The following is a 21,653-nucleotide window of genomic DNA, read 5'->3' as shown; positions in this document are numbered from 1 at the left end:
GAAACGACAGTGCAACGGGTTAAAAGCCGAGTACTCAAGATGTCATTTAGTTGGACATTTCTCTCAAGGTCTTAGGGTCTTGCCGTCTCGTCGTGTATCTCTTCCGCTTCGAGGCATCGCGTCACGATAACCCGGCGTAGGTGCCAGCAACTGCGAGAAGTTTCATTTCAGGATTACGAGCACTCTCGCCGTTGCTGGTAAAGCCGGTTGGTCGGTCGATTCGCAGTCGGTAGACCTCGTATTACAAGACGAGACTGGCATCGTAATGAGGAATGAGAATTACAGGGCCAGAAGTTCGATGTGGTTCGCCGCAAAACTCTATCTTGTCGCAACGTTACTCTTCGACCGTCTGCAATCATCGGCCCGTTAGAATACGAAAAACTTTCCACGGCTTCTTTCAAACTTTTTTTCTTACCCTCCTCCTTTCCATCTTATTCCCGGTGTCTTGCTTCGATACCGAAGTTAAGGAATAATTTACTGCTCGCCGTTTCTGAAATCGAAGAATTAAAACGAACTTCCTTCTTTTTAATTAAGAAACTAGAAACCTTTGATATTGCGGGGAAAAAGACTTAATATCACGATTGAATAATAGGTAAAGAAAATGAAAAAAAAAAAACGCGATACTCCTACAACGTATAATAAATGATGGAGAACCCATAAAAACCATAGCTGTAAGGCGGCTTCTTTCATGATTCAACCACGTTGATTATAGTCGCAAGCTCTGACATTCATAGCTGTACAATAACCTGCCAAAACAGAACACTTCCTCGAGTGACCTCAGTAATAAACTCGACGCGTTTATATTAAGAGTAATATTGAGTTTCGAGACGCTTCAACCGATTGGATGGTACGTTCCAATCTTGTGCCAGCTATCTTTGAACGTACTCCGTATGATTATCAGATATCGTGAAATTGATCGACGTTATGGGATTTTATATTACATACATCAACGCGAGATGTACTTGCTTTCTGTGATCGTACAGAGTGATACTGACAGGTGAGACAGGGTCCAAGTGAAATTAGAAAATTATATAATTATTCACATTTCAAGCTCTATAATCCAACTTGTAATTCGTTTTATAAAAAAGTTATTAAATAAGATAATTAGAAATTGATGGATTCCTAATATGAAAAGTTGCACATTTCAATTTCTCTTATGTACCCTAAAGTGAAGTTGAATCAAATATTTGATACGTTTGACACCGTTTCATAGGAAATGTTATACTAATCTTTGAATGAAAGTCGAAGGTACGTGTCTCTAGGAAAATATAAAGAAAAGTCAACTTGTGCCTCCTTAAAATAAATTTTTATCGAGTTGCACATAGTTTCTAACAGCACAGCAAGTTCACTGTCTAGAGACGTCTCATTACTGCCTAACAGTTCATGCCTCGCCGATCGATCGTTCGAATCCACGTTGAACATACTATCGGTGCTATGCATTATTTAGAATCTCGAAATTACTTTTGCCTTACTATCCCGGGTTGGATTTCGCAGCAAACTCGCCGGCTACGTCGTAATCGGATGTCCCCGGTGTTCCTGCTTAATCCTAGTCGGCCGACTTCTTGAATCTCGTACGAACTTTCAAGAATGACTTATGCATCGTTCGCTAATGCTTCAACGCTACGACTGACACGACGTTGCATTGTCGGAATGTATTACCGTAGTCGTACATCACTCATTCCTACCGGAGGATGCTAGAACGTATTGGCGTTCGGGAAACCGCGCACGATATTCTGTATAACGTAACTTTACATGTCAGGACGGAATTTAAACGTCAAGGGATCACGAATGCCGCGCAATGTTTGCCAGGTTTTTAAAATCATCTTAGTCGACATTTTATTTTATAATATGAAGCAGAAAAGATTTTCCTTCTTTTTTTTTAATTGAAGAAAATTCTTAAGAATATAATTTTGACGATATTAATATTAGAATAATTTAGAAAAAAATAATATGATTTTTAGTTATTTAATATTATAAAATTAATCACTATTAAATATTTTTAAATTCATAACCCTGAGTTATGAACAAATTATTTACTTCTCTCTGATAATTTGTCTCTATTCACCTTTGCTGTTTCAATTCCGCCATATTTTACGGTAGCCAAATAACCGCTCGAAAGTTTTTCATGGCGCCATTTAAGCGAACGTTTGATAGTTTCTCTAGCGAATACCTTCTTCAAGAAAGATTTATGCGTCGCCAGCAAATATATCGACATTGCGCCTAACACGTCGGTACGGTGCCTAGCCAAATATATTACTCCTATCATACATCACTCGACGGTGCATATAGTGCATGTACACGTTGCCCGCACTTACGTACACGAGAATATACGAGCTCTAATAATGTCAGAAAAATACGATCAATCTCACAGATTTATCCGGCGATCATTGAAAATTATTCGATACAGGCTACTTGAAAAATTAACATCAATGCTACGTATCATTTATAATTGAATTGTTCTGACGAGTTTATCACACGAGGATATTGAAAATCATTAGAAAGTAAAAATCGTTTGCCACAAACAGAGCCTGTTAAATCGATAAGATCGATCATGAAGCACAAAAGAGTAGCCCTTAAGTACCGATAAAATCCTGTTTATTGCCCGGTCCTTTCGAACCGGATGCATAAAAATCCGACTTTCCGTTCGACTTTAATAAATTTATCCTGAAAAGGAATAATATAATCGCGATACGATCGTAGACCTCCGGGGTTGAAGCTTAAAATCCTCGAAACTTTCTCATCGTCATTCGCTGACTTCACCCATTGATATTCCTGAATCAATTTCATTGTATCGGGTATCGTATGCACATTAATTGGGTATAACAGTGATGTATAATTCGTGACGGTTTTTAAACCTTCTTCCGAACAGATACGATCGTTCTTGGAATGACTCGGAGAAATCATCGTGTGGAAGAAGAAATTATGGCACGTAATGGCTCTTTTCCCACTGGAGATTTAAACTGTTGCAAACTGTTCGTGTGACTAAGTTTAGTATTTATATTTAATGATGTGGTTTAATGGTTTTGCGTGTGGAGCTCGGGTTTAATGAATGTTCTCGATTCGAGAAATCTTTGAAATTTTCTCTGGGGACAAAAACGTATCGAATATTAAAAATGAGAAAAAGTATGTAGCATTTGCAAAATGATCCAGTTTTGAATTTTAGAAACATGTATAATTCTTTTTTTTTATTTTATTTTAATATGAAACTGAATCTTTTTGAAAAATTCACAAATGGTTGAATAAACTTGCACGTAGGTGTAACTTCGTATAATAGATCAATAGAATTGTGGCAGGTAACCAGGTATATATAAAGTGCCTTCGTTATTTTTAATAATTCTAGCGTATCGTTACCATATTCCTCGAGAAAAATCATTAAATTCATCATTATATGTATATAGTGCGGTGACTGAAACGTTTAATTCACGTGTCAAGCTTTAGTTTTTACTTTCATTCCATTCCATGTTGCTAAAAATAAACGTAGAATTTTTCAAGTACAACACTTTAACGTGTTAGCCCTCGGTCAGCGGACCATGGAGAGAGCCCGAATTTTTCAATATTCTTGTATATGTTTTATAATTTTGGGTGACTCCAGGCTACTTTGTTCAAAGGTTAATGTATTAGATTGAATATTAGAAGGAAAATACCTCGCGCACATTTTTACGATTATTCTTGTACACCGATTTCGATGTGCAACAAGATGCTATTAACCATTCCTCGACGTATCAAGAAAGGTTGAAGGTGCTGTTTAAAGATAACGACGCGGTAACTCAATACTCACGTTAACGTGGCAGATTCGCCTTATCACGTGAAATAACTCCCACTCAATTTATCGTTCTACCCATTTATTACGCCTTATGCGGTAGGTGGAAACGCGGCGAAGTAAATTCACCATGAGGAAAGCATTTGCCACGACCGAGAAGAGAATGTACTGGAAGATGAAGAAGTACGTGCTTGAAGCAAAGGTTCTCCTGGCTTAAAACTGAGGCTGCTCTTTCGCAGTCACACAATACCTTTTTCTACCTTCACTTCGCTTATTTTGTACCTTTGAGGCAGAAAACTTGTCGCGAACTAGAGTCTTACAAACAGGCAAGACAAACATAATTCGGTGTTGAAAAAATATTTTTTATTATCATCTCTTCATGGGGCACAATAATCAAGTGTAAATTGTTATCAAAATTCTTTTATGGCGAATGATATCATCACTGATCGCAACATTGAGAAGGGAAAATGATTTTTCGACGTTTCAATTCCCCTTCAAGTGAATCCTAAATAAATACCATTCCGAATTCTATCTTTGGTTACCGGTACCTCGATCATTCTTATCTCTTGGGACCACGAGGGTCAACCTTTGAATACAATTAGCATAAGTTCGATTCCAGATAAGAAAGGTTAATAGGCGATGGCAGGTGGATGCATGGGGTGGAATAAAAAAGTGGAGGACTGTCTACGAGATTCGTTTATTCTATTGGCACGATAGACAGTACAATAGAATTAAATAAAATTCCATCTATTTTCTAATTAGTATACAAATTAGTTCGTCAACTACAATTGTTCATATTTAACATTGATAATTATTACCATGTTCGGTACTGTACGCATATTATATTCGAAGATTTAATATTTTACATTTTATAATGGAAATTAGATAATTATTCTCATTTTTTTAATAAGATGATATGGTTAATGAATCCTTAAATAATGAATGGAACATGCAGAAAATAACTATGGCTGTAGACAACCATGTGAACATCCATATAACAAGCTTCCATACATTCTTGATACTAAAATCAATATCGTCGTATTAGTGATAAAAGCTTTTCAATTTTAATTGCTTTAATGGCGAAATTTGACCATTAGGTCACAATGTCTGGCATTCGTTGTATTGCTATTTTAACTACGTGAGAAATTGATAACATTCGATATGAAATATTCGTGTTATTGAGAGCAATTAATTTTGATACATTCCATGTCATTAAACGACAATTAGTGACTAATATTCTCGCGTTAAATAATATTTGATAAATAATTTTAATCGAAACACACTTGCCTAAAGCTGTCAACTCGTCGCAATATTGTTCCAATTATATTAAACACACGAATGGTACATTAAAAGTTTTCTTAACTTTTTAATTGCTTTAATTTATCATAAACGATAACGATCGAACGTTTTGTTTCTGCTTCACAATTAAAATTCACTCTACGTGATGTAAAATGTTATAAGTAAATGCATAAAATCATTTTCGTAATCAAAGCTCAAAATTCCAATTAATTTAAGGAATATATTCTGCATCATTATTCCAGAATTCTACCAAATTGGCATTAACGTTACTAGCCAGCTCTGATCATCAATTAGACCAGTCAATATAGAGGACCGATTTTAAATGAATTTATCTCATTTTCCGTAACGTTTTCGCATATTGCTGATCGCATCAGCGATACCTCGTGCAACAATAAATTTATTTGTGTAATTGGTTTGGAACAACAAAACAGATGCGATAAGTAGCCTTGGTTTAAATTTTTATTTAGACAGGACCGAGAGATAAAAGAAATTTCAGGGAAAAGTAGTGGAGAAATAATGACACCTTATAGAATTATACTAATTCGACTCGTACACACTATGCGATAATTAGTGTCAGTTTTGTAGATAGCAAGGAAAGAGGAGAAATCCCTCGCCAAAATATTTTTTTTTTCAACAATCCTAGTCAGATTTGACCCCGTCAAAATTAAATTTCCAATTTCTCTCTTCAAAAATGGATAACAGTGTACATTCTTCAAAAAATTCGATCAAATATAATCCCTTGTTTATCCGAAATGGAATGTTTCATCGAATGATTGTGAAATCTGTCTAGTTCAGCTTATTTCGTTGAAAAATAGGTAAAAATTAACGTTTAGGTGAAATCGAATGGAGAGAATATTCGGTGCTCGTTGCAAACAAAATCAAATCAATTTTTGCCAATATTTCAAGCGGATCACGGCTGAAAGCACGTGCAGTCAGCAGGTAAATAAAAGGGGTAGAGACGGTAGGCCACGTGCTGTACGGACACACGCAAACGAATCCGTGGGTAAAATAAATTTCCGTGCTAGCGTAATTAAGCACTCGCTGCTGAGAATTGCATTGGGATCGGCGAAAACAACTCTTCGAGCACGTCCACTCTAGTGAGACCTCTCCGCATAATTAAGCCCTTAACATTCCTCGGCTCTTACCCGCCTCACCGCTCGTAGGAATGCAGTTTCGTTTGGACAACTTCGTGGTACATATTGTAGACAAGGTGGATCCACTCGTTGACACGTGTATTTTCTTTTCTCGGGAACAGATTCTTCCTTCCTCCTCGACAACCAGACTACCAACGGTAGAGTGTTTGCACCGAAGAGCAAGTCAGATCTTGAAATTTTTCATTTTTGTTAAAGATAGAGACATTTCTTTATTCGAAAGACAATATTTTAACCTTTGGACTTTTTTGCTTCGTTTTTTATTGTTTTCCATAACCGAAAGAAAGTTGATGCGGTTTTGATACATCCAAAGAAAATATTTGAACTTGTGGATTATGTGTCACCGTGGGTAGAAAAATCGTAAAATAAAAAATAGAGGGTGCATTCTATTTCTTTCTTTTGTATCACGTGAAAAGGGATCCAGGTGGTCCTTCGTGTGTCCAGTTCGATTCTGCGCACCGATATCTTGAGCCAGCACTAATTAGTGAAAATAAGCATAGTTTTAATTCGAAGTCGGACTAATTAACCTATGCCGTGTGTTAGTTCGCAAAGTATGCGAAGACAGTCACGAGTTCCTCACAGTCAGGATTAACGTCGTATAAGTAATTAGAAGTTGAGTTATGAGAGTTGAAAGTTGTTCGTTTCGTTGAGTGTTTCACTTTTGGACAGTGTAAATGTCCAAAACGTTGCACGCCTTGTTTACAGAGTTCCTTACGGAGCATCTTCTTCGTTAGAAGTTTGTTTGAAATGGCGAAGTTTCTACCTTTCAGGATAATGGCCATCAGGATTTTTGAGATGTTTCTGGTAGTCTGATAAAAATTAATTTAAAAAAACGGGGCAGTTTTCACCCCCTCACGATTGCCGATAAAAAAGATGCATGTAAAATATTTTATTGGAGATGAATGTTATCAAAATCATCATGTATCAGTTAACTAACGTTCTTTGTTAGTTCATATGAGAAGGGTTCTAACTTTGAAGGTTTAATGAAACCTGCGCGTTTAATCAGATCGTATAACATGAAACTCTTTATCGTTCCTGGAGCAACAATCAGAGAGCGCCACCGTGTAGTAACGAGTGTACGTACACTACGACAGTCTCTAATCTCTGATTTCGATGAAACCTTATCGTGCAATTATCACCAGCCAGAGAATTGCGAAACGGTGGCACTGTAATCTACGGTATCTTGCCAGACGTCGAGCCTGAAAGTCGACAGTGGCGGTAAAATGGAGTTACCCTTGGCGTAAACGAAGTAGGAAATCAAAAAGAAAAAGAAAATAATCGTTTCGAAGATTCGAAAAACGAATCTGTAGATTTGAGATTGGACGATATTGCATCTGCACTGTGCAGGATGTACTGCTAGTCCTCAATTTATAGAGTACTCGGATTAACACGGTCGAAGGAACGCGGAAAAAATTTCATTTTACACGGTACCATTTCGATTCAACGCGCTCGAACCAATAAGCAAACTGATCATTTAAAAAAACGATAAGTATCAGATAAAAAGTACTTCATTATGTAGTAAACGAGGAAGATATGGAAGGAAAACGCTTTTTTAAATATTTCTTACTCTAAGTTTATTCTAATTAAATTTATTCTAATTAATATTTCATTGACCGTGTAAGTCTGGTAGTGAGTATTCATTTGAACTAGAAATAACAATTATGCGATAAAAGGAAACAAGGATCCTCTAAACGTATCAAACAGTACGTTTTCCATTCCCTTGTCAATTCTCCTTCTATCTGATACCGTATCTCCTAGACGTAGTTTAAATTGTAGAGCAGGTTGAGTCTGGAAGACGGTAAACACTTCACGGTGGTCCTAACTGCCAAAGAGACGCAGTTAATCCGGCCTATTTTGTGCCAGTGGGGTTGTGAAAACAATTTATGGACAGGCCAGAAGCGTTTCTCTTCAGTGTTAATAATAACAGCGACAAAGCTATTGATCGCCACAATGTTCCTTTCTGTGTCACCGGAGAAAAGACAGTGTCTTATCTTCCGGAAACAGAAGCCGGAAGAACGTACCGCATAATGTTGTGGTAGTGACTGGTACGGATAAATAAAGTGGTAAATTTAAAAGTTCTGATAAACAATATTCCAATTCCATTTAAAGTATTGAAAGTTGTGGGAGGTCTCTGTAACATTGAAAAACTAATGTCTAAAGAAATGTTTTATCGTTCAGAAAATAAAAACTTAAATTAGCTCAAAATTAAATCTAATTTTGAGGATAGATTCTGATACAACTATCTATTGTCTATCTATAGTTGACTAAAACTAATGAGGATATCACTAATGGTGCCGGTGTTATCTGAGCAAAGGCAAATGAATTTCGAAGCCCCATTGGTCCGTTTCAGCGAACGAATCGTAGAAAATTTCGCGTTAATGTATAACGTTATCGATGACAAAGAGGATATCAATCACGAAGGTATGCGCGTATTCTAGGATTCTCGGGAATCGTACAGAGGCGGGGGATCGTATCCAGGTGACCGGTATTCAGCGATATCGATTACAATCAACGTATGGATCGGTCTGGGTGCGAAATTCATACCGCTTGCGAAAACCAGTCCGCATATGATATCTTGGCGATTACTAGAAGGAAAAAATACCGCGCGGATGATAGCAGCGAAGAAATGATCGCAGATATTTTCCATACCAGTGTTTGGTCATGGAATAAAAAATAAAAATGAAAAAAAAAAAACAAAGCGTGGAACAGAGGGAAAAATAAAAGGCAACGAAGGGAAAATGCGAGAAAGGGGGGCGATGGGTGGGAACGACAGAGGGAAACGCGATATCGGTCGAGCATCAGGAGCCATGAAAATAAATAGAAAGAAATATGTGCCCAACCTGCGGGTTGCGTATTTGGGTCAAGCTCGTTGAAGATCAACATTCTCTGATCCGTGCTACCTCGTACACACGCGTATCAGATTTTTTTTTTTCCCGCGAGAAACTGACCGACCGAAATGTTCAGTGAAACGTTCTCTCGTACCTGTTATACGGATTTTTCTCTGCTGATTACGATTAGATTTCACAATTCGATGTTTTCTAAAAATATCTCGAACGTTGTTTGTCGACGTACTATGAGCTTCGATCGATTCGTCGTATCTTTTGTAATAAAGTATTCAGTTGATTGCATTTATTTAATTAAGAGAAAATCAAATTATCCGGGTTTATATTGGAAATCTGGTCTTTGAAAGTAATTATACATTTAAACGAAAAAAGTTATTTTTTATTCAAAAGTGCATTCTGAAAAATGCATTATGACGAGTGAACTCTTCATTTCCATGTCAAATGTTAAATATTAAAATCACCTAGAATACTTGGATAAATTTTTAAAGAACGTCTTCTAAAAATGATAAAATGGACGATAAACAAACTTCGTCATAATTATTGTCAAACCTTTGAAACGGTACTTTACTTTCTTAACTTGGTCGCTCATTACCCTGAATAAAAGTTTAAACTTCAGTACTAATCACGCCCTTTTGAGTGTTCCGTGTTGCTCACGTTAACGTTAATCAATTTCCGGCAATATTTGCTTAAAATACAACTCCAAGAGCGTGACTCTTTGATCATCAAGCGTATGAGTTTTCTAATTATCAGGCGTTTCTCGTTCGTTTTCATTTTTCCCTTACCGTCTAATCATCGTGTCGCTAAGGTATTTCAGCCGCTCCAATTCTCGGACGGCAGTTGCGAAGGGCTCGTTGTAATAACGATAAGGAGAACCGAAAAAGATGAATATAAAAGAGGCGCCCATCTGTTCGTGACACGCGGTAAAAAGGATTATAACAAGCGCGGCCGTGTGTGGTTCGACGTGTCTTGCCGGCAGACGAAACAGCTGATATATCGGGCAAACGATTAGTTTGGCAGTCAGGTATTTATACCGTTCGTCAGCTTCTATAACTGCCTACCTGCGAAATCTTTAATCTGTCGGCTCAGTTTGACACGTCTTATAATTCGAGATGGATTCGCTATCTAAAATATCTTGCGTGGTCTATTTATTTGGGCGAATAAAATCAAATGATTTTGCGATATTATTTTTAAATAATATTTTTAATTAGAATTAATGAAAAATCAATAAATGTTGAAAGAATAATTTTTAGAGGGTCAGTGTAAAATTTAGGAAAAGAGAATAATATGAAATGCAAAATTAAATTAAAATTAAGTGTTTTAATATATTTCACCATTTTATTTTCTGTAAATGTATAAACGGAATTGTTAATTATTTTAATTTCTAAAGACATGATACTCGTATAGTTAATTACCACTATAAGTATGTACAAATTAAATGTCTGTCAATACAGGCAGCACTTGATAAATTACAAAGAAACTGTATTCAATTATAATGTTAAAATATTCTGATAACTTCGTGTCATCTTAAGAAACGCAAATACGAACGTAAATATTTCTTCAATCTCTAAATTATAGAGAGGAAAGTATAAGAGTATACTTAATCATTCTTAATTAATCCATGAATTCTTAAATAGCTAAATCATATGGATAAGGTACAAGTGCCTTCATTAATATTGATGTAGAACCGGTTGAACGAGTTACAAAACTTTGTAATCAGTTTTAAATGAACAATGTATCTTAATGTAACATCTCATCATAAATTTATCATTTCAATGTACTATTACACGTATAATGATTTAATCCGGTTATCATACTATATATATGTTTTAAATATTTTCTCACATCAACCGTTTAAGCTCATTTATTACAGCAACAGCGTAAAACACATGGATCTAATGAACCATATCATTAAATTAATGATTTTTAGAAAATTACACCAAAATTATTAACTATACTGAAACAATTTATAGATTATTACCAGAGTAAGTCGGTGTAGAACGGGTTGAATAAATTTCCTAGTACTCAGTGCCCTGTATCATCTCTAATAAACTTCTAATTAAATTTTAATTAACCATTATTACACGTACCAATTTAAATTTCGCGTGAACACGGTTAGGAACGATTCGTGCCGTAACCATATCCCGCTGGCCCTCGTACCGGACTGGAATACTCTCAGCTGCTCTTAAAAACAATATCGCAGTTGGCTGCAGTTGGCGTTCTCAGAATAAAAAAAAAAAAAGAGTTCAAGTCCACCCAGCGTGAAGCTTCCTCTCCATGGGTAAAGCAACCATTATTCACTGTGGTTGGACTGAAAGGACGACGGGATAAAGAAAGCCGCTGGGTGGACGAAAGGTAGACCACGTTCGTACTGTTTATTTAAACAAAAAAACAGAGAGGAAGGAAGTAAAAGGCCCACCATGAGACTCTTATGTCGACTTTCGTACCCGGTCCATTCAAAGTGCGAATAGCCTGGACATAAAAAATCATGCAAATGAATGTTAAGTCGCGTAACAAAGGATGCGAAGGATGAATGGATCGTGGCACATGTTGAAACAATATGTTATCGACCATTTTGTTGGCATCGTATCAAATGGGCGATTTCGAAATAGAGAAAGTTTAACGCGATTTGACGATACAGATATATCGTAAAATGGCACTTATGGCATATCAATTTAAAGCTTAACGCTTTGATAGCCTCCTGTTCGCTGTTATACCTAATAGGAAATTACTAATCGATTCCGATTTGGCAAGTTTATTTATAGAATGATGGGATCAAAGTTAACTAAAGGTAAAAATTGAACCATGTCAATTTTCAACCGCATAGCCAAGCAAAATTCTGCAATTTTATAGTAATGAGGGGACCTGCTCAAACGAATGTTTAAAAACAATTAATATTTCAAATAAAATTTTGCAATTCATTTCCATATATCTGGAATATATCAGTGCCGAATTCCGGTCTGTACCCTCGATATCGTTGTTCAGAAGTTTAACGCTTGCAGCGGGGTGCATCAAACTGCATTTAACTAATGATCAGGATGCATTAATATTCCGCGGTTTCGTCTTCTTGCGACGGATCATTCGAGCGGTACTCCTTCAATCCATTTTGCTCCATTAATTACTTTGGCTTTTTGTGGCCGTCCGGCGGTATCCCGGTCGACGTTTCCACTCCGGGGAAAATAATTTCCTCCCTCATGTCATCGTCCCCGTGCGGCGACTGGTTTAATTGCCGCACACTCAAGGAGACTCTCGGCTACGAAATCTACTTGCTCGTTTCCCCGGTGGACTCGAATGCTCCTCCCATTATACCCTAATGGCATAATAATCTGTATATCCCGCGATATGGTTTCCAATTTCAAGCGCTGATGCAGTCGGGACGCAACGTTGTATACGTATAACAGCTGGCTTTCTGGACGCCGCCCGTGAGTTACGATTGCCACCGAGTAATGGCCACGTGGATGTTTCGTTGCTTGCCAACTGCTACCTATACGTATACTCTACAAACTAGATTCCTACCGGTACCGTTCAAGATCGTTTCTCAATCCGACCGAGGAAAATGTAATTCTGCATTTTCCTTGAGTGGATTTTGAACGAATACCACCTCCCCTCGCTGGCTAATAGGACCACTGCAACCGTTCGATTCTGCAAACGATTCAAGGAATTTGCTCGCTACGCCGCGTTACTCGATGATTGAATTTAAATATTCGATAACCGCTTTCACGCCGCTTCTTCGGTCTACCACTCGACTCGAGTGGAAAGGAAAATACGAAAAGGTGTATACTTTATTACCCACGTTTCATTTCATTTTCTCTTTCTTTCTTACTTCCCTCTGCGAACAACTTCAAATTACTATGAGAAATTCCGAAGTTTTTATTGAAAATGTGGTATAAATTCATTTATAAAAATTTAAAAATTTTATGTTAAATGTAGCAGATAAAGAAACTTTTCCTACGACTGTACAGTCGTGTGAACATTCACACTGTTTTTCGTTGAATTAAAGAACAACCAAAGGGTACAACTACCGATGCTTCTTTTCATTTTACCAGACGTTAACGCGGCTGGAAATATCTCGTAGAGACACAGGCAATCGCTTGTTTTTCGAAGGGTGCCTCGCTAATGAGACATCCAAACGCAGCTCTGCGTGTTGAATACGATCACGAACACTTCCACGGCTCGTAAACGTCTCGTGGATTTACGCAGCGGAGCATGTCAGGGCTGCCGTCATGGTGAATTTGCAATAAATAGGAACTTGTATGTTCATGGGTGTGCGTGTCACACAAGTGGAAGGTCCTTTCAGTAATAATACCGTCACTTAGGTTTTTTTCTTGATTTATCGCCGAGTATTTAAAATTAATAGTTGTGTTCTATTCATGTATGCACAGTATCGAGCAAAGTTGGCTTTTCTGAGGAAAATGGTGATATAGGAATAATAGGAAAATAGTAATATAATTTCTAAATACTAAATATCATAAAACTTATTACATAATTAAGAAATTAATATGAATTCAAATTTTCCCGCATAGATGCTTGAGTGTGAGTAGTGGGGGGGACCTATGTGCATGGGGCGTTCACCTCTACATCGTCAGTTTCCACGCGACCGTCGCGAAGACAGGTGGGAGATCTGTGGAGCCTATAGAGGGAGAAACCAAAACATCGCCATCTTCTCTGGGTGAGTCTACCATGCCAGCAGTTGTACATATCATTTTATTATCATTTCAATATTATTTTCAATTAATTTATATTAAATTAAAATCGATTTTCACCGTGTGGATATTCTACTTATGCATGGCGTATTCTACTTGGTTTCTTGAAAATTTATTTATTTATTTATTTTTTTAAATGCTTAGCTTCTTTCGGTAATACGTAATCAAATATACAGAGCGTGCAACGTACGATATGTACACGACTAATAGTACTATTTTATCTTTCAATTGCGTGTTCACGATAACGTCCCTGCATGTAGATGGACGATAAAGAACGTATTTGCAAATATTTTTCTTGTTGATGACTGTTAAAAATTCATAATGCTATTTCACGTCGAATGTTTGCATTCTATTACGCTCGTCAATTTTGCACGCCATAAATAGAAACGTTAGAAAAATTCAACTGAACGGTACAGCTAAACGGTGAAAATTTTCCAAACTTGTCGACATGTAAAACACTTTTCCCCACCGGTTGCAACCAATGTAGTGCGATTAACAAGAAAGCCGTTGCAGTTTTTCGACTGCCGATTGTCACTCTAACTGGCGCGAATTGACACGGCTACGGAAAATAATTAAACGCTCGTTTCGTTTTACCCTCGCCCGCGTGGGTGTACGGAAAAACAAGTTAAAATGGATGAATTCACGGAAATTTCGTTCGGTTACCGTGTCGTGTGACTCGGCCCGACACGGTGTGATCTGTGAACACGCTTCCGCAACTCTGAAACAACAATCGTTAATCGACCGTGGAGCTCGTAAATTATTTTTAACTGTAGAGTAAACCTGTAGGGATGAGCAACGAAAATTCCTTCGAAATTAGGGCTACGTTCGTTCTACAAATTTTCGTTGCTTTGTTATGAAACGCGTCTTTGAGAAACATTCCATCTTGTTTACGACTATAAATAGATATTACACGCAATTCTAACCGTTTCTTCAGATTTGTTTATGTTTCAAAATCCACCATTCAACGTAGTAAACAAAATGTGAATTTCGTCTATTATTTTGTCTTCAAATTATGAGAGAAATTCTAAATGTCTATTCCTGGAAAACTAATATCGAGTGTGTAGTATGTTAATCGTTGGCCTTTGTTAATGAATTATTGCCACACACGTTCGCATCTGACGTAGTGCCGGTACGACAATCAGTCAGTGCAGTCAATGGTGACGTTGACGAAGAGTGAGTGGCTAAGTGCGACACGGTAATTTTTGTGTCGTTCTTCGTGCAAACGTTAACTTCCCCGAGTGATTTCTATCAATTTAAATACACGCTGTCAGGATCAAAGCGTGAAAACATATGCATACCTACACGAACTCGATAGATCCTTCATTAGCGAGCAGTGAAGAAAATATAGAAATTTCCAATTTTCCAACTTTCAAATTCAAAAATTTAGAAATATAGACGTATAAGAATTTTCAATTTTCAAACTCCAAAATTTCCAAATTTTCAAATTTAGATACATCAAGATTTGGAAATTTGGAAATTTGGAATTATAGAGGTCTCAAGTTTACAAATTTTCAAATTGCAAAACTTACCCATCACTTTCCCACTGATTATAATTACTGACAAAACTAATTACTCCGCCGACTATCAGAAGCTCCCCCAAATATTAATTAGAATAACGACTGCTACCACGCTTGTCGAATTGAATCACGAAGAAGTTGAAATGACTCGATAAAGCTCTATTGTTCTTATCGTTCGTGTTCAAAACTAGTACGTTCACTTACCAGAACGTGATGAGAAATTGTGATGAGAGGTTCTAGCCACGAGATCTCGAGTTAGTTTGCCAGCTGGGAACGTTTCTTACATAGGTGTCAGTCTACCTGTCCTCTGAAGTCCGGACGACACCTGCGCTGAATTTTCGTGTGTTCGTGATATGTTCACGGTTATGGCATCGTTTATTCAAGCAACACGGAATTTATATGGCGTGGAAACTGTTGGTTGCATGAACCTGCAAGAAAACTCACGCTATTTACGAAACTCACTTCTTCGAGATAGATTTAACGCGCTTTCTTCGGTTTAAAAATACAAAAAGGAAAATACGAATATTGCAGGGGAACGGTGTACGTGTATCGTTCACACGTTTCGTTTATTCGTCGAATAACAACTTTAATTTAATAAAACATACAAATTGATAACATTGTACAACACGTGTTTTGTTTTGCAAGGTACAATAGATATTTCGTGTGCTGAATACCAGTGCGAAAACCATTTTTCCCCTGTATCCTCGATTTTTCATAAATTCAATTAAAATAAAAAATTTTCTGTTGTATTTATAAAGGTTATACAATTGTTGTTTACAGAAAAACATTCTGTAAGCTTATCAAAATACGTTGATATTAAATTTCGTTAATTGATTAAACATTTAATTTAAAATCTCAATTTAGTACATCAATAATAATAGCTCGCGACAATTTTTTATATTCAAACAGAGAATTATTTATTTATACAAACGGTTGATAAAAATATTCCAAATTTTTTAATCTCGAATCAGCGCTTATCGTTGGACCAAATGTAGAGGGACTTAAAGTTACCGTAGTACTTTCGTCAATTTATCAGGATTATAGATGTTTTAACGATATAAAGACAATTTTATGGTCGTCGATATTTTAGTTACGATTTATGAATAATCGATTGTGTAACATCTGTGCTTCATAGTATTACCACAGGCATTATCAATATTTACCTTATCTAAATATTTTATGAAAATATACTTCTATACCTTCACATTTTCATAGCGCCACAACATGTATAATAAATCACGCAACAATTCGAATTAAATGAAATTTTATTGGGAGGATTTGAAATTGACTTGGTACTTGGCTGGGCAAGGGTTAAGTAGAAATACTTAAACATTCCAGCAACGTAGCACAAGTTCGTATTTCAATGAGACTTCTTCGTCAAACACTAGAAGGTCTTCCTTTATCTTGCATCAAGTTTTCTCTTTCTTCTACTTCTCCTTGGGAACCAAACTGAACCTACCCAAAGGATATCCAACCTCTTATGCAATGTCTATCTCACTTCGGGTGGAGGGTTTGTAGTTCGAGCCAGCAAGCTCTAGGAAACTGCTCATATCGAGGATATAGCGCGTACGAAATCGCCACTTTGGAACTAAACCGTTAGAGCTAAACGTTGCTGGCTCGATGTGACTGGTTAGGGGAGTTATACTCGATGTTGCCCTGTTTCACGTACAGAAGTTTGTTCAACCACGATTCAAGACACTCAATATTCATGTTTGGTCTTCGCCGAAGAACAGATACGCCCGGGTGCGTACACGAGGAATGACAAGTGGTCGGATCCGACCCCTCCTGAAATCGGCCTTCTATGAAACCCGAGAAACGTTCGGGTAGTCTGGTTTTTGTTAATGATAAGAGGTCTAGCGCCTCGCGATCAACCTACGTTTAAAGGGATTAAAACACGATTATACGTGTCGTTTTACCACCTCGAGTGTTCCATACTTGAGAATCATAATTTATCAAATTTCATTTATCTTATTTTTATTTCTTCCTTTTCCTACGGCATCGTTTCTAAACATCCAATTAAAATTATTCCAGAAAAAGGATTCGTTTGTTTAATCTTCTCGAGGGAAGGCGAGAATTCGTAACTTACTCTTCGTTTTGTTGCAATTAAATTTCTTATATCCTCCGGTAAATTCGACGATACCCAGTGGTACATAAAAATTTACTTCGGAGCCGGGCGCTTTTAAGCAGCGACCCGTGAGAGTTACATCTCGTGAATTACGTCACGAACAACGTAGAACTCTCCTAGAGCGAGGTTAATTTGCGAATTACGTCGGCTACACGAGAATAACGCAATGTCTCTTGCAACTAGACGTACCTTTGCAGCTTTCAGACGGTTTATGCTTTGCCTTTCTAAAAAAACAACACGATTGTTGCACGATAATGATAATCGCGTAGGAACAAACGATTCTTGAAATTAACTTTTGTTGAACTTTATTTTCTGAATTCTGAATTTACAAAAAGATCAGATGATTTATTCGACTCCCAATCAGGGACAATATATTTATGATGGTCGTTTATTTCTTTCGTAAATCTTGAACAAAGTAATGGCAGGCTTATTGAGACATAGAAGTATCGGTATCACTTTAAATGACAGCTTCCTGCAGTTTACCTGAGGAATTATGGTAAGAGTATCGCAGAAGTTTCTGAATCGAATGGCAACCGGGGCTGCGGGTGTCTTTCAGGTGACTTATCGTACCCGTCGACGTGGATTACGGGCTCCCACAACGAAAGACGAAGGGACACGCGAGAGGCCTGAAGACGGGCTCGATCGATCGATCCTTGGAACAACAAAACCATTATCTGCTTCGGCCGTTCAAGCGCTAGGTAAACTGTTTCTCTACGCTAGAGTAAGACTGTTCTGTCCCAAGTCACAGGATCGGTTCTCTGATCTTCGACGTTGCGGCAAGACGTGCATTGTCCGTTTCTATACGTTACCGGCTAACAGTTCGTTGTTTCCAAACCAGTGAAATTGATTTAAAGCTACCGTGTATAGGTGGAAAGACAATACCGAGTGTTTTATCTCTATACCTACATTCACTGCTGCTGTGAAGATTATACTTACTTCGAATATAACAGTCAGACAACATGCTCGTTTTATGTACACTGTCCGTCTATCGTCTTCTTTTGTTAATCCTCAGACGATGGTGGCATAGACCTAAGACCACCGTGTAGATGTGCAGGTTCTTCACTGCGCAAGGGTGGCTAATCAAATAGGCGGCACTTTGATTGATTATATGGGTAATAAAATTTATTTATTTCGATTGAAAGGGTTAACAGCAAAACATTATACATGTTGGTATTGTATTTTATATAATACTTGACAAAAATAGTTTTAGTTAAAATTTCTTTTCTAAGGACAATTTACTTTAGTTCCAAACTAAGCATCGGCTAAGAGGAGAGATTCATTGAAAAGTCGATGAACAATGGTCGATTGTTTTCGAGGAAAGTTTCAGCATAATATTTAGATTTGTGCAGCTTCCAGCTAGAAACGTCGGTGTCTTTTCTTAATTTCGGTCTGCCTTTTCTCATGAATACAAAGGTTTACTGAGGGCGATACGCCGACGTGAAGTTAAGAAAAGGATTACACTGATTATTTGTACAGGCCGATTCCGGCAGCGCTTTGCATCTGCCGTGGGAAAAAGAGCATTGAACCCGAGCGGAGATGCAGATTTTACTACTTTCTTACTATAAATACTTCTTCCACAAATGAATCTTCAATTCATCGATTTAAAAAAGAAAGCATGTGATGTAGGAAATGTCGAATGAAACTGCATCGATTACAAACTTCAAATTTTAATTATTAAAACGTTTAACCCAGAAGTCTGTAATTAAACCAGAAATTGCAGTCATAAATGCAACAGTAAAACGATAAAATGCTATTATAAATGGATACCCATTAAGAGAGCTTATGGTTGAAATTTATAAAGCTTTACATTTTGGAAAGAGATATTGTGTTACACATCATTCAGTTCCTCAAATAACATTTTTAATTTTATGAAACAAATTCGTGAGAATAATTACGCTTTTGCATAATAATATTTTTACTACATTTATGCGTTTGTTATGCTTATATATATTCCATTTAAATTCATTAAAACTGACATAAATAATTACAGAAAATTCCCTATTCAATTAGTTGTAACATGAACAGCTTTTAAGAGAAAGTAAATTACGAAATTACCAAATGTTCGTAATATTTTATCATACGAAAATATTCATTATTTGAAATTTTAATGTAGCACTTTTTATGAATAAATGTATACAAATGTAACACGTATTTATGATACGATGTAAATTTTTAATAATTAAAAATAACTGATAATGAATTTGAATCAAAGAGATATTTTCAAATAATGAAATTTCATATGATACTATTACCATCACTATTACCAGATCGCTATTTCATTATTAGTATGAAATTGCAAATTGAAAGCTTAAATTTTCAAAGTACGCGCTTGTATCCCTAATAATTAAAATTTCACTTCTTGTATTTCACGAAGACGAGGGAGAACAGCATCAAATAGATGTCTCGTGCATCGTATAAGAAACGGTGGATATGCTGCAAGACGAGGTTCTGAATGTTTTCGGACGATTAATATGTAGAAGGGTGTTCTTTGGTCTTTGTCGAGGAGGTCAAAGGACGAAGTTAACAGGGATGGTCTGGACGTCTTGCGATTTTGCTGCTCTTGCAAAACGCCCATATGACGTGCACATCACGTGTGCCACAGTGAACCGCAAGCTTTTTGTCGAATTCAACTATCAATTTTGGGGATTAAGGGGGTTGGTCCCGGTTCTCTTTGGTAATTAGGCTTTTATTATGCGGGTCTGCAGTCTTGGCAAGTAGGGCGATGGCGACAAACTTATGACACAAGATTATTCGAACTTTAGAAGATAATTGATGAACAAGTATATTGCTGAAAATCATTTAATACATTTCAGAAAGTAATCGTTCTAAAATTATAATAGTATAGTTGAGTTTCTCAACTAATACTTTATATTTCTAATACGAATTGATTAAAAGAGAAGTTTATTCTCTCCAAGTAAATTCCATAATGATTGGCAATGTTTATACAAATAATAATCAGTACCATCCCTGTTCACATGAATATCGTTGCACAGAAATAACGCTGATCAGCATACTCATCGTCTCTGCAGCATAACCCTGAGTTCTAACAAATTATGCGCTCACGCGGTTGCATCAGCTGCTGTTTACTTTACGTGCCAACAGGAGTGCATTTATTTGGTTATCGGTTAAATTAGTCACGTTCATATACCAGTTTCATGTTTTTCTAGCCGAGTTTCGTAATTCTGCTTAACAAATTCTCTCACGATTCTCTTGTGAGCAGAGAATTTATTATTTACCAGAAACAAAAAACCATATCTCGTTGCTTTCAATTCTATTCTTATCGAATGATTTCACTTTGGAAAATGCACGGGAAGGTCGGTGTTAAAAATACAGATAAATTTCAGCTCGTCGAACTATGATTTATGCGAGTGACAAGCAGACCCCATTTCGTTCGTTTTCAAGACGATTCTCCTTGTACAGCGTTCACCCTGGAACGGGTATTTTCTCCGATCGCCAGCCTCTGATATTTCAAGCTCCGCATCGATGGAAGCGTAAGAAGTGATATCTTTAGGGGAGTGCTTTTTTTTTCTCTCCATCCACGTTTCCCGACAAACTCCTTTTCGTGTTTTTCTTCGGGCTTGCTCGACTACATAGCCGCTCGTATAGCGACCGACAACCCCGCGATGGAGGATCGGAACGAGGGTAGGAAGTGACTCACTTTCGAAGCATTCTCGGCAGAAGCGAACCGCTTGCATCGACCGAGTGTCCCTTGCCTTCCCATGAGATTTTGATGAATCTCAAACTTCCTGCAATTTTCTTCTGATCGGTCGAGAAAGTGCACGGACTTTCTTCGTGGCGAATAAAAAGTTTATTCCGGAATTTAACCTCTCAAAGAATAACCCGATTTATTCCCTGTAGTTGGGGCTCAATAGGCGGACATTTCTAAGGAACGGGGAATTATCGAGCGTCAATCGTAAGCGTGCATTCTTTACAATTCATTTGTTTCTGTGACAAAGCTATTCAATGAAGGGAGTTAAATTTTTAGTGGTAGATTAGTGAATTTTGGAAAATTGAAATTTTTTAGTTTTGAAATATTGGAAATTTGGAAATTCAGGAATATCCAGCATTCTTTTCGAAAGAAAAGGAAAAACGTTTTTCTTGTAGAAATCTTGTAAACCGCATAATGGGATTAAGTTCTTCTTGCTTACATTTTATAATCCGAAATGAGTTCGTGTAACTAGATTCTCAAAGTGTCTTTTCATGTTCTTTCCACGAGCTTCTTTATAAGAAACAAACGCTTTACGTTTGCATTTTGCAT

The 21,653-nt window shown here is 37.0% G+C and overlaps 1 protein-coding gene across 5 annotated transcripts in view; it reads left to right on the top strand.

The window, feature by feature from the left end:
- The window catches only part of LOC114882855, a 129,831-nt gene that overhangs the window by 13,323 nt on the left and 94,855 nt on the right, over nucleotides 1-21,653 (top strand). For 4 of the 5 annotated variants that reach the window (XR_003790485.2, XR_006830159.1, XR_006830160.1 and 1 more), the window contains exon 2: nucleotides 13,574-13,719. The exons of the other annotated variant lie outside the window; for it this stretch is intronic. The gene's annotated coding sequence lies outside the window, so the exon portion shown is untranslated. The remainder of the gene's footprint in view (nucleotides 1-13,573; nucleotides 13,720-21,653) is intronic. 5 annotated transcript variants of the gene reach the window in all.

Source organism: Osmia bicornis, chromosome 15, assembly GCF_907164935.1.
Source record: "Osmia bicornis bicornis chromosome 15, iOsmBic2.1, whole genome shotgun sequence".
Classification (NCBI taxonomy): domain Eukaryota; kingdom Metazoa; phylum Arthropoda; class Insecta; order Hymenoptera; family Megachilidae; genus Osmia; species Osmia bicornis.
This window is presented reverse-complemented; position numbering and strand designations above follow the sequence as displayed.